Source organism: Choloepus didactylus, chromosome 8 (assembly GCF_015220235.1).
Source record: "Choloepus didactylus isolate mChoDid1 chromosome 8, mChoDid1.pri, whole genome shotgun sequence".
NCBI lineage: Eukaryota > Metazoa > Chordata > Mammalia > Pilosa > Megalonychidae > Choloepus > Choloepus didactylus.
Window position 1 is genome coordinate 69,081,578 of NC_051314.1, and position 15,077 is coordinate 69,096,654.

The 15,077-nt window shown below is 37.7% G+C and overlaps 1 protein-coding gene across 3 annotated transcripts in view; it reads left to right on the forward strand.

Moving 5' to 3' along the window:
* Nucleotides 1-15,077, forward strand: part of PPM1H (protein phosphatase, Mg2+/Mn2+ dependent 1H) — a 311,989-nt gene that overhangs the window by 99,761 nt on the left and 197,151 nt on the right. The window lies entirely within an intron of this gene.

Below are 15,077 nucleotides of genomic sequence, written 5' to 3' on the forward strand. Positions count from 1 at the left end.
TTTGGAATGTAGACTTGTATTCCTTGAAACCAATTGTTGGGAAACCCCAGTCAAAGTATTTAAAGCTTTAAGAAACAAATAAGTAGTCTTGAAACTCAGTTCATTATTGTAGACTCCCATAGGATGTTATGGATAGAATGAGTTCATTTGTTTATTCCTTCAACAAATATTTATTTGGTGCCTACTCCCTGCTATGTGGTGGGGAATTGAGAGGAGGAAAAAGCTTAACCAAAATCAGTGTGCAACATTATGGATCATATCCATCTTTGACTAATTGAAATATGTTGGTAGCTGACCTTGTCTTTTTTAAGGAGGATATTGGGCATTAGTCCAGTTTGAAATAGTTTACTTTCTTGTCAGTGCCTCTGTTTCATTCAAGGGCATAGCAAAGTCGCATTGTACTTTCTCCCTTTTTGAGAGTAGGGAGATCATCAAATCCCCTCAAATGAAACCCAGATTGGCCTTTCTGGGGCTTCAAAAGGCTAACTGACCTTTGCTCAGCATCTGAGGTCAAAGGTGAGGATGTTTCATCAGATAACAACCGGTTTTCAAAGGTTACTAGGTGAATTGTTCAAGCCTTAATCTGGACACAAAATGACTTTCTCTTTAAGTTAACATAGAGGTGAAGATTTTGTAAACCATTTTCAGTTAAATTGTTTTTTTTTTTAAGCAAATGAAGCAATGGGGGGCATTAATTATTGTTCTTGTACATTCGCAGTGATACTGTGCTTGCCTTGGAAAAGGCATCCTGGAGTGCTGGAACCGTATGATGTGTCACAGTCCCTTCTTGCAATACCTGTGTTCCAATTATAGGCTGTTGTGCAACTAATTACAAAAGCATCGTTTGTGTGAGCACATTTCATCTTTTAAAATCTGAGTTGCTATGAGAAAACGCCAGAATGATTTGTCTAGGACATTTAAAAAAAGTTTTGCATATGATATTGAGAAGATCCATAAAATGAGATAGTGATAACACTTTTCTCATGTTCAGGATTGCAAGCATTGATCTAGTTGTATGTAAAGCCTTTTAAACAGTTCTGTTTTCCAACTGTCCGAATGTTGTAAATGCTTCACCTTTGTAATCCTTACAATTACCCTATAAAGAAAGTACTGCTAATTATCCCCATCTTGCAAATGAGGAACGGAGGCACAAGGAGACGAGGGGACTTGCTAAAAGTTACACAGAAACGCAACAGATGATACAGGATTTAAACTTGAGGAGTCTGGTTCCAGAGTGTCTATGCTCTTGATATACTAAACTGCCTCCCAAATTGAACAGAGAGAAGCCTGTATGCCCGGCCTCCCTGTGTTTCCTGTTCTGTTGCAAATGCCCATTGTGTGTTTTGGTGGCACAGCCAGTGTGTTCGGGTATAGGTGGATAAGTGACCTCTGCCTCTTATATGAGGGATGGTTGTACATTTCTTAAGGTATTTTCTAAATCAGGGGCTCAGAACTCCCAAGTTAGGACTTTCCCATTCTTACCACGAAACAATCCTCTGCTGTATCAAGTTTCACCCCATGGGTTGCTTTAAGGTTTAAAAGGAAAATACCAGAGCCCGATTGTCCAGCTCTTTCTCTATCCTATAGCAAGGGAAAAGCCAAGATTGTGCCTGGGGTTTTGAGGAATCTGCTAATTAAAAAACGTATGTATTGTTATTTGATGTCTGCTGAGATTAGTGCACTTCTTTCTTTTGGTTTCGTATTTCATTTCATTAGTTTCTGGCTTTGTAAAGTTTGTGGTTTAAAATTACACATTTGAAATTGGCTTTCACTTTTTTTTTTTAAAATATGTATTTCTCTCAAATTGCTGATATTATCGATGTATCTGGTAAATAAAGGAAACCTTATCTTTAGAAATGTAGCTTTGAGCATATTAATTTTTTTCCTGATTACCAATTGAAGCTAACAGCTATTTATAAGTAAATTGTTCTAAACTTGCAAAAAAATATTTTTATGCCTTTTTTAATGCAAAATTTCAAAATTTGAAATCCTCTTAAAGTAGGCAATTATGTTTATTTCACTTAGCCCCAACAGAACAGCACTGCGGCCTTGTTCCAGAATTGCTCCAGCATCTGACAGGGGACAGACTTCCTTATTTAGATAAGGAAGTGATATTAATGGTTTTGCCAAAGGGACAGGAGAATAATTGCAAGGAAATACCCGAAGGCAGGTCTCTGATTTTTATCTTAACTAAGTTAAAAGTTCATTTCTGAATAGCCAATATAAGGAGAAAACATTGATATTTATGTAGAGTGATCCATGGGACAGCACCATATCGTCTTTTGGTCTTTAATGTTTGTTTCTTAATCCTCAGCTATTTAGTTGTGTTGCATGAGGGAGACAGAAGCTAATGATGGCCCCCCAACGCTAGCAGTAAAGTTCAAGGCCAGTGTTACTAATAATGCCAAGAGGTACCTGAACTTCTACCCAAACCCACATTTGTCTTCTTTGCATCAGATGTGAATCCTGTGTAATAATAGTGAAATTGCCAATATTCGACTGTTTTTGACTTACATAAACAATTTCAGAGAGTTCAACCTAACCAAGGGTCACCAAACCTTTTCTGTAAAGGACCAGATAGTAAATATTTTAGGCTTTGCAGACCAATCTCTGTCACAACTGTTAACACTGCCATTTAGTACAAAAGCTGCCGTAGACAATACGTAAGTGAAAGAGTGTGTCTGTGTTCCAGTATAACTTTATATATGAGTACTGAAATTTGAATTTCATATTATTTTATGTCATGAAATATTTTTTATTTTTAAAACCTATTTAAAAATGTGGAAGCTATTTTTAGCTTGCAAGCTAAAACAAGTGTTCTGACTTGGCCTGCACTTAAGTTGAAATTGGCTGCCACTGCCTTTGTAATTTCTAGTACCTCTGAACTTTCTGTTCACCGACCTAAAACCTTTCTCATTATCTAACACCTGAGAACCAACTCCCCCACCCACCCTTTTAGTTTCCTGGGCTGCTGAAAGCAGATACCATAAAATAGGTTGGCTTAAACAATAGGAATTTATTAGCTTACAGTTTGAGACCAAGAAAATGTCCAAATCAAGGCATCGTCAAGGGAATGCTTTCTTTCCAGAGATCAGCAGCCAGCAATCCTTGGCTCCTCTACCGCATGGCAAGGCCCATGGTGGCATCTGCTGTTCTCTCCCTTCTCTTCATTGCTTTCAGCATCTTGTTTCCCCTCCCCCACCCCTGTATTCATTCCATTTATAAGGGACTCCAGTAACAGGATTAAGACCCACCCTAAATGAGGTAGGTCACACCTTAACTGAAGTAACCTCATCAAAAGATCCCACTTACAATGGGTATACACTCCAGGAATGGATTAGATTTAAGAACATGTTTTTCTGGGGTACATGCAGCTTCAAACCACTACACCCCCCAAAACTTGTTTTCCCTTCTCATCTCCCTTCATTGTCAGTGGTATCTCATCTGCTCATTCTGCCACTTTGGAAACCTGAGAGTAATCCTCTTTGCTTTTCCTCTCCTCCACTACCATGTCCAGAAGATTTTACTATAACTTCTCAGTTCATTCTGCCTCCTATCAATCCCATCTCTTCCCTGCCATCCAGAGCTATTGCTTGGTTCACTACCTCTTTGTCATCTGGGCTATTGAAAAAGACCCTACCAGATTTCTTTGTATTTATCCTCTATAATTCATCTTCCATAAGGCCACTAATTTTTCTAAAACAATTTTGATCATATTAGTCCCTTGTCTAAACCAGGTTCCTTCCCTGGTTATAGACCCTATAGGGTAAAGTTCCTTAGAATTTCATGATCTAGTTCTGATGTAACTCCCTCACCAAGCCAATACTTAGGTCCCACTCAACCTCTCTTAAGAACTCTCACATCACCCTGTATTTTCACTTGCTGTGTCTCTGGCTGGAGAGCCTTTCCTAATCTTTTGCCTGAATATTGACTTCCTCTTTCCTGCTGTAAGATTGAGCTCAGATGCTTTCTCAACTAACACATTTTCCATGACTCTTCTTTTGCAGAACTGTCTCCTCTGTATTCTCATATCTTTGTGACACATTTCGATTGTGGCATCAATCCCAGCAAGCTGCAATTATTTGTAAGAAGGTCTCCCTACCATAGAAGACACTGAGCTCCTTGAGAGCAGAACCTTTGTTCTAGTCTTCTTGACTTATCCCTACTCTGTTACACAATAATTTTTTTAAAATTAATTATTTCAATCAATGCATACTATGCATCTAATAATTTTCTTGGTTTATTCATAAAGCTGTGGAGCACTCATTGCATGGTTGTGAGCTCAGCTGCTTATAGCGACAGGCTGGTTACTTAACTGGCAGAGTGGACTGAGTGAGGACTGGGGTTAACTAGCAAGGATATGCCCTGTCTCATGGGGCAACCACCTCTCAGCTCCAGCTATCACAGAAGTGTGACAGATGTGTAGGCAAATATATTAGTTTTATAGAGAAATGGGGAAAATCAAGAGTTTTAATATAAATATCCCAATTAAAAAATTTTGGCCACTGATTCACCTTTAAAAAAACATTTTGTAGGCAAAAATGTAAAAATATCAACCTGTCCATGGGCTTAACATGGTCCTCAGGATCTGAGTTTCAACCCCTATTGGTCACATCCCTCATTAGTGATACACAGGGTCTGGGAGTCAGAAGGGGTAAGACTATGTGACTGAGCAAAGGGCCTACATGTGTTCTTTTCCTAGCCAGGGTTTATTCTGCCTTCTCTACTGTGCTGCCTCTTCCCTGAAATGGTCCTTAGTCACCTTTGAAAATGTGAATCCAAACAGAGAATTCTCTTGCATACTGTCCTTTATCCTTCCTGCTAACACATGACTGTCTGTTAACTGAGTCGATTGGGATGAGCTCCCTGCTCCACCTCCCACCTGGAGGTGGTGAAAACGTCCTGTGAGAAGCTATGATTCTTGATGAATGTTCCGCTGGCCATCCAGCTGGTTTTGCTGATGGCTCTTATCAAAGGATTAGGCTTCTAGGCAGAGCTGTGGTCTTCTAGTACACAAATAATGAGAGGTTATTTTCTCCCTTGGAGCTAGGAATTAAATTGTTCTTATTCCAGCCTGTCTGCATGGTCAGTAACCACTTCAGAGAACCACATGAAACACTGCCTGAGAAATTACCTAGAAGAGGGAATTTTAATAATTGATAGCTATATTTGGTCTTCCATAAATAATTCATTCTCCATAATAGCATTTTGCTGTCTGCTTCTCAATCATATATGAATCACAAATATCTCATGTTACCTGATGGCCTTTATAAAAGAGCTCTTCCTTTTAAACTGGAGTAATTATTCCTCTGAGCATTATTAATACTTAGGATAAACTTTTTTTAGTCTAAATTTCTCAGGACTTCATTTCATTTAAAAACAAAGCAACAGGAGAGGATTGCGGGAAGAAGGCAAAGTAGGAAGCTCTAGGAATCAGTCCCTCTACCAAAACAACTATTGAACTGGCAAGAACTGTTTGAATCAATTATTTTGGAACTCTGACATTTAGTGGAACATTGTGCAGCATCCAGAGAAGAACTGGAGGAAGAGGCTAGTAAATTGTGATAAATATTGGTGAATTTCTCCTTCCATGCAGTAGCTACCATCCCCCATCCCCCAACCTGCATGGCAGGCAGCAGTGGGGACTGCAGCCTGGGCTCCTGGTACAGCTTGCTGGTGCCAGGATGGGCTTTAAAGACCTAGGCCTCCAAAATCCTGGTGTGAGGTCTGATTACTGATCAATTCCAAGTTATCAACAAAAAAATTAGAAGGCACTTGAAGAAACAGGAAATAAGGAATTTGCCAGAAACCACCCCTGAGGAAGCTCATACATTGAAAGTATTAGTCAGACTTTAAATTAACTGTCTTAAATATGTTCAATGAGCAAAAGGAATCCATATACAGAGAACAAAAGGAAATTAGGAAGATATTACTTGAACAAAATAAAGAGATGGACATTATAAAAAAAGGAGCAAAACAAATTTTGGAGCTGCAAAGTATCATAATTGAAACAAAAAAACTCATTAGATGGATTCAGTAGCAGATTTGAGCAGGCAGAAGATCGGATCAGGGAACTTGAAGACAAGACAATTGAAGTTATCTGGTATGAGGAGTACAAAGTAAAAATAATGAAGAAAAATGAGCATGTGACAGCAAAGCAACATAACAAATCATTGGAGTCCCAGAAGGACAGAAAGAAAAGGCAGAAAAAGTAGTAGAAGAAATAATGTCCGAAAACATCCCAAACTGATGAAAGACATAAATATACATCTCCAAGAAGTGCAAAAAATTCCAAGCAAGATAGACTCCAAAAGAGCTACTACTCCAAGACACATTATAGCAAAATTCTCAAAATTCAAACACAGGATTTTGAAAGCAGCAAGAGGGAAGCTACTTGTCACATACAAGGGATCCCCAATAAGATGAGGATCCCCAATAAGATGAATTTCTCATCAGAAACCATTTAGTCCATAAGATAGTGGGATGACATATTTAAAGTCCTTAAAGAAAAAAAAAAAACTGTCAACTAAGTGTTCTATATCCAGAAAAATTATTCAAAAATGAAGGAGAAATTAAGATATTTACAGATTAACAAAAGCTGAAAGAGTTTATTCCCAAAGACCTGCCCTACAAAAAATGCTAAAGGGAGTCCTTCAGACTGAAATAAAAGGACACCTGAGAGTAACTGTAAGCCATAAGAAAGCCATAAGAAGAAATAAAGAACATTGATAAAGGAGACTATGTAGGTAAATATAAATACTGTATCATTGCAATTATGGTTTATAACTGCTCCCCATATGACTTAACAGGCAAGTGTGTAAAAAAATACTTAAAATCTGTGTTAATAGGGATACAATATATAAAGATCTAATCTGAGACAATAACAGTATAAAGGGGGAGGGATGGAAATATATAGGAGTAAGGAGTGTGAATACCACTGAAAATAGGTTGGTACTAGTGAACTAGGTTGTTAGTAGTTTAAGATGTTAATGATAATTAAAAAGGTAACCATTAAGAAAATTAAAAATACAGAGAAAAAGAAGAAGGGAATCAAACGGGACACCACAAAAAAGCAACTAAATACAAAAAAAAGGCAGTAATGGAGTAAAGAATAAAAAATATACAAGGCATACAAAAAACAATAGCTGAGTGGCAGAAGTAAATCTTTCCTTCTCAGTTATTACTTTAAATGTCAGTGAATTAAACTCCCTTATTAGAAGGCAGAGATTGGCAATTTGTATGAAAAAGTATGATTCATCCATATACTGTCTACAAGAAACTCACTTTAGGTACAAAGACACAAAGAGGTTGAAATTAGAGTGGGAAAAGATATTCCATGCAAGTAGCAATCAGAAGACAGCCAGAGTGGCTATATTATTGTCAGAGAAAATAGATTTAAGTCAAAAAAGATTACATAAGACAAAGAAAGATATTGTATATTGATAAAAGTTCAATCGAGCAAAAAGATATAATGATTATAGATACACAGTGCCCCAAAAAATATGACACAAAATTTGACAGAATTAAAAGGAGAACTAGATAGTTCAACAGTAATAATTGAAGACTTCAATAAACCACCTTCAATAATCAACAGAACATCTAAACAGAATATCAATAAGGAAATAAAGGACTTGAACAACACTATTAACTGATTAGTCCTAATGGATGTATATTGAAACTCCAGCCAATAGCAGCAGAATACACATTCTTCTCCAGCACACATGGAACATTTTCCAGGATACACCACAAGTTAGGCCACAAACAAATCTTAATAAATTTAAAAATACTAAAATCATGCAAAGTATCTTCTCAGACCACAGTGGAATAAAGCTAGAAATCAGTAACAGAAGGATATCTGGAAAATTTACAAATATGTTGAAATTAAACAACACTATTAAATAAACAGTGAATCAAAGAAGAAGTCACAAGGATATTGGGAAATAATCTTGAGATGAATGAAAATAAAAACACAACCTACCAAAACTTACAGGGTTCAGGAAAGGCAGTATTCAGAGGGAAATTTATAGCTCTGAATGCCTACCTTAAAAAAGAAGAAAGATCACAAATCAGTAACCTAACTTCACATCTAAAGAAACTAGAACAAGAAGAGCAAACTAAACCCAAAGTTAGTAGAAGGAAGGAAATAATACAGATTAGAGATACATGAAATGGAAAATAGAAAAATAATAGCACCAACAAAACCATAGGTTGGTTTGTTGAAAAAAATCAATGAAATTGTCAAACTTATATCCAGACTGACAAAAAGAGAGAGAGGACACACATAGTTAAAATCAGGGATGAAAGTAGAGACATTACTACCAACCTTATAGAAATAAAAAGGATTATAAAAGGGGGTACTATGAACAGTTATATATCAACAAACCAGAAAACCTAGGTGAAAGGGACAAATTCCTAGAAACATACAAATTACCTAATCTGACACAGAAGCAATAGAAAACCTCGACAGACATATGACAAGTAAAGAGATTGAATCAGTAATCAAAAACTCCAAACAAAAGTCCAGGACTGGACAGTTTCTACCAAACATTTAAAGAAGATTAAAACCAGTCCTTCTCAAACTCTTCCAAAAATTTGGAGAGAAAGGATTGCTGCCTAACCTAATGAGGCTAGCATTACCCTGACAGCAAACCCAGATAAAGACAGCACAAGAAAAGAAAATCACACACCAATATCCCTAATGAGTGTAGATACAAATATCCTCAACAAAATACTGGCAAACTGAATCCAACAGTATGTTAAAAGAATTATACATTCTGACTAAGTGGAATTTATTCCAGGAATGCAAGGATGGCTCAACATAAGAAATTCATTCAGTGTAATATACCACATTAATAGAATGAAGGAAGAAAAAAAACATGATTATCTCAATTGATGCAGAAAAGGCATTGACAAAATCCAACATATTTTCATGATTAAAACACTCAGAAGACCAAGGATAGGAAGGAACTTTCTCAACGTGATAAATGACATTGATGAAAAACCCACAGTGAGTAACATATTCAATAGTGAAAGACTGAAAGCTTTTCCCCTCTGAGACCAGGAACAAGAAAAGGATGTCCTCTGTCACCACTGTTATTCAAAATTGTTCTGGAATTTCTAACCCAAGCAGTCAAGCAAGAGAAAGAAAGAAAAGGCATCCAAATTGGAAAGGAAGAAGTCAAACTATCCCTATTCACAAATGATGTGATCCTATATATAGAAAATCCCAAAGAATCCATAAGAAAGCTACTGGAACTAATAAACAAATTCAGCAAAGTTGCAGGATACAAAGTAAACGTGCAGTTGAGCTTCTATACACCAGTAATGAGCAATATGAAAAGGAAATCAAGAAAACACTTCCATTTATGATCGCATTTTTGAAAAAAATAAAATGCCTAGGAATAAATTTAACCAATGATCTGAAAGACTTGCACACTGAAAACTATAAAACATTGCTGAAAGAAATTAAAGAAGACCTAAATAAGTGGAAAGACATGCTGTGTTCATGGATTGGAAGATTTGATATTGTTAAGGTGTCAGTACTGCCTAAAGAAATCAAAAATTGAATGAGCTCAATATGTGCTAGTCCTGCTAGATCATTTAATCCTCACTATTCTAATGTGATGGGAAGGGACTATTTTTATCTCCATGGTAGATGGGAAAGTAATTTGCCCCAAACACACAGCTAGAACCATAATTAGCAGAGACTGAGTTTGAGGTTTCTCTGACCATTGTCCCTGTTCCTGACTTCTGTACTCTGCTGGGGGAAGGGAAGTTGGTATTTAATGGCTTGACACCTGTCAAGTGTTTACCACAGTAAATGGTGCATGGGAATTCTTCAATAAATGTCAACCGTGACTATCCTTTGTTGATTGACCAACTGCCTTCTGTAAATCTTTTTGTAAAAGGCTCCATTGTGGGTTCTCTGGGCTAGTGGCCTTTGTGACAAGGGCTCACTACTTGAGAACACTTACTTTGTATTTAGACTAGAGATCAGCTGTGGGTGCCATAGTATCAGATGAGTGTTGTTGGAGTCAAATTGATGGGCAAGTAAGAAGGAAGATTACTTGAAAATTTAACAGTTGCAAATGAAAGCAGGACTTTTCTGCTGAAATTCAGACAGAGAGGATTTTTTAAAATTTTGTGACTGGAGTATTTCACGAACAGAAAGAAAGAAAATGGGTTTTCTGAATGTTTGTCTATAGCATGGAATGGATTGCTTGCTCTTTTAATTAGTTTTTGCTGTTGCTATTATATCGCATAATCATGTTCAGTCTTTGTATTCTAGGTCATAGATTCAAGCTGTGTCTGATACATACATAAGAGTTTTTACTTCCAACTCCTTCAAATTCTATGTTTACCTACTTTTATGGGGGGTGGGGAACTCTGTATGTTTTGGTTCCATTGATGTCAGGTTAGAGCAGTACATAAGTGAATTTAACTTTGCCACTTCTGTCTCTACCAGACAGATGTATTGGGTTCTTCTAAGAGTTGAAAGATCTGGGTGTGCTGGTTTGAATCTATTGTGTTTCCCACAAAAACCATGTTCTTTAATGTAATCTTGTGGGGGCAGACTTATAGTCTTGATTAGGGTGAGATGTTTGATTAGGAGGTTTCCATGGAGAAGTGACCCACCCACCTGTAGGTGAAACCATTTAATTAAGTTATTTCCATGGAAGTGTGACCCTACCCATTCGGGGTGGGTCTTAATTAGTTTACTGGAGTCCTTAAGAGGCTCAGAAAGAGAAACAGAAGCCCAGAGCCAGCAGTCCTGACAGAGATACTCAGAGATGTGAACCGAAAGATGATTGGAGATGCTAAGCTAAGAGCTGAAGCCCAGAGTTTGTCCCAGAGAAGTTAAGAGAGGACCCACAGATGCTTAGAGAGAAACATCCTGGGAGAACAAGGAAGGATGCACAGGAGCTGAGAGAGAGAAGCTAAGAGAGACCGGTCAGAGACATTTTGGAGAAAGCCATTTTGAACCAGAACCCAGGAGCAAAGGGCCAACAGATGCCAGCCTTGTGCCTTCCCAGCTGACAGAGGTTTTCCGGACACCATCGGCCTTTCTTCAGTGAAGGTATTCTCTTGTTGATGCCTTAGTTTGGACACTTTTATGGCCTTAGAACTGTAAATTTGTAACCTAATAAATCCACTTTATAAAAGCCAGTCCATTTCTGGTATTTTGCATAAAAGCAAGTTTAGTAAACTGAAACACTGGATATAATTTTTCCAAAGTACAGGCATAGTAGCTATCCTTCCCCTTTCCAGTAACTTAGATCATTCATCCCTCAACATTTCTCCCACCTGAATTTTTATCCTAACTTCAAAATTAACTGAGTCTTCAATTTAGATGACTAAAATATACCCCTCCCATACATACAACATGCACACATGTCTTAGCAACTTCATAGAATTTAATCCATGAAGTACAACTATGTAAACTGGGGTTTGCAGAAGTGAAGTAACTTGACCAAATGTTCTACCCCTCACTAGCTGTGGCTCCTCTTTAAAAGGGGGATAACAGTGGTAGCTACCTCATAGAGTTGATGAGAATTAAATATTAATTAATACAGGTAAAATGCTTACAGCAGTCCCTGGCACATAGTTAGTGTTCAACAAATGCAAGATATCATCATTACTCCATATCTAGAAAATGGCAGAGTTGGTTTCTGTCTGATTTCATTTATTGAACAAACATTTATTGAGCACCTATTATTTGCTATGTTCTGGTGATATAGCCCATGCTATTAAACACCATGTTTTATCACCTCCAATTTAAATTTTTTCCTGCAATTTTATTGAGATATAGTCACATACCATATCCAATTTAATTTTAAAGAAGATATTTTCCCTTCGTTGTAGGAAATTGAAAAATAACTTCATCAAATGTATGATTCATGGTCCACCAGCATTTTGTTTTCAATTCTTTAAGCATCATAGGTAGGTATTGTTTAGACAGAGTGCTCATTTTAGTCTTTCCTGCTTATCTCAAGATGGTGCTGACTTCATGCTGGAGCAAAAGTTAAGTGAGTGATGCTACTGATTATAGCTGTGTTTACATTTAAAGAAATTGTTGAATCCCTTAACAGCATGTTGCTTCTCAGCTTGGGGGAAAATGTTTTTTTCAGTTTACTTTTAGAAGAATTAAAGGTTTCATTTACATTTACTAAATAAAGCATTTGCCTTTGAAGAGCTACATAAAATACTTAAGTTGCTAGAGATCAAGCTTTTAAAACTCAAAGTAAATTTAGAAGAATCTGATCTTTCTATTGAAGTTGTGCAGAGTAAAGTATTTGAAATAATATTAAATATGAGGTAAGAGTCGTGTTTTTAAAAAAAATGGCAGCGGCTTTAAGTTAATATGCTTTCATCATCCAGATAATAATCAGATTTCTGACCAAACATGCTTCCCAGGTTGGGGCTGCTGTCTTCCCACTAGTTTGACATTTCTGACTTTTTGATATTCCATTAGTGCCATTCACAAACTATTCAACATGAAATGGCAAAGTAAGGTCACCAGTGATTGCTGTTTCACGGTTCTCTGACTTTGATGAGTCATTGCAGTACAGTCCTCTGAACCAAATGCCGACAAGAATAGATACACAATAGGAAAATAGAACAGGCTGAGAGCTGAAGCAGAACTCAGACCTCACGACTGTGGTCACAGCGCTGCCATATTTAGCTGTGTGACTTTGTGCAAGTCACAGTCTTCCAGAACCCCTGGTTTCTCATGCATAAAATATGGGGATTGTGCATTCGAGGGCCTCTTGCTGAAGTTACATGAACTGTTTACCGAAGAGGTAGAAGGTAAAACACTTTTAAGGGAACAGTGATTCATGATTTATGTAATTATAATAACTTTGTTGATGGTCAGAAAACAGCAGTGCCAGCCGAGTCTGCCTGGCATGTAGTTAGTGGAGGTCAGTGATTTTTGTTGTTTTTGTTGAAAACACGTGACCGCAGCACAAATTTAGGTGTCAGTGGTCAGAGTGATGCCAAGCTCCAGAAATAGTAGCTAGCATCTTGTATGGAGAAGAGTACAGAGGGGATGGTTGTCATGAACTGGGTTTCCCAGCCAAACCTCCACTGCCACTTCCTTAAGGAAGACGCTCACTCAGGAGAACCTGGTAGTGTAATATCACAATCCAGAAAGCATTCCACCCAAACATTGTGCTTGGAAGGTCACTACCAGTGACTGAGAAGTTTCCCCTGGCTTGGTTCTCCAAGGATAGGCATAAAAGGAAAACTCCAGGCAAATGTGTATTCTATATTATAGCATCAGCTACAAACCCCTAGTGCCTGGGCCTAGGTTGAGCACAGCTTCTCTAGGGACAGGTAGATCCAAACCATCCCTGGGTCCTTTCCGGGTTCCCTCCAACAGCCAGAGAAGCAAAGGACAGAACTCCACCTTCTCTCAGGTCTGGACCAGCTGCAGGTTTCCACAGAGTCCTGCTCAGTCTGCCACAGACTGACACAGGAGTCCCTGTGGCATGGTAGGAAGAGTAGCTGGGTGTCAGGGTGGGCCTCCCTCTGAATCCCAGCTGCCCACCTCCCGGCCATGGCACCTGGGGTACGTTACATTGCCTGTGCGGTCAGTGTGGTAGTGTTAGGAGTTGTCATGCAGGTAACCTCATTATGCCCTCGAGAATTCCATTTCATTCTTAAGCCATATGAAAATGTCTCCTCCTTAGAGGAAAGAGGGAGTAGGTAGGGCAGGAAGATAGATCTTGAACCCTTCATCCACCACAAACTCTGGAGAGTGTGGGATAAACACCAAAGGCAGATTTGGTCCCATAGAGGTCAGCAAGGATTCCTACCTCCTTGCAAGGGCACCCAGAACCAATGATTTTCAAATTGTAGGCAACAATATATTTTTTTAAAGTGAAGTCTTATAAAACAGCTCTAATATGTAAAATGGCTAAAAGGAAAATGAATTAGTAAAATTAATAGAAGTATGCTAAAGTTGAAATTTGAAAGGAAAAAAAAACGAGCAAGAACTACTAAGCAGTTTTCATTAATGCAGAAATTTGAAATAGGAAAGACAATAGGTGACTGTTATGGTCTTTTTCTTAGAACACACAGATAAGTAGTTCCAGATGGTAATAATTTTTTGTTTGCGTTTTAACCGTTCTCCTTTCGATTAAGGGATACAACTGAAAAGATAGAAGTCTCATTATTTCAAAACTGGCCAAAATATACAGATTAGTATATATTTGTTCACATGTAACAAACATATGGAAATGAACTTCTAAATTATTGCAATTTTTAAAAAAATGAATGTGCATTTAAAAAATAAATTTGAAGTAAATGTACCCCAGGATTCATCAGAAGACTGCTGGAAACACACTCCCTTAGATCCTGTGACATTCAAAATCTCAATTTGCTCTCAGTTTCTTTTAGGCTGTGGCATGTATTTGTTGGCTTAGGGCTATCTATACTAAAAGCTATTTGATGTGAAAAAAACAGTGAAACCTGAATAAGGTCTGTAGTCTAGTTGGCAGTGTTGTTCCATGTCCATGTCCTGGTTTTGATGTTGTAACAGTTATATAAGAGGTTTCTGTTGTAGGAGGCTGGGTGAAGGTTAAATGGGATTCTCTGTACTGTTGTGTGTGGGTTTTTTTTTTTGTTTTTTGTTTTCAGTTTACTGAGAATTTATAATTATTTCCCAATAAAATGTTAAAATGAAAACAACCATCTTTTACTTACTTATCAGGAGGGTGCACAGCCAGACTCTCAAGCAGTGCATGCAGCACACTTATAGGGTGGATTTCCATTTATCTTACTTTTAAAAGGAACCTTTCTTTCCTTGCTGAGTTCTATATAGTCAACACTTACTCTGTCACCTGCTGTGACACTTGATATTGTTGAAGTTTGGGAAGAAAGCACATCCAATGGCAAGTCAATGAGAGCTCACTTTTGGGAAATCTAATTTAGCTGCTGCTTCATTACTTAGTAAGAAAACAGTGCTAAAACACAAGAGTTCAGTCTGCAGTCACCTGTTAAGATATGTGGATTACTTAGCATCTTTTCCTGAAATATTCCTAGGCCAAAATGGTTAATAATTAGGCCAGCACCAT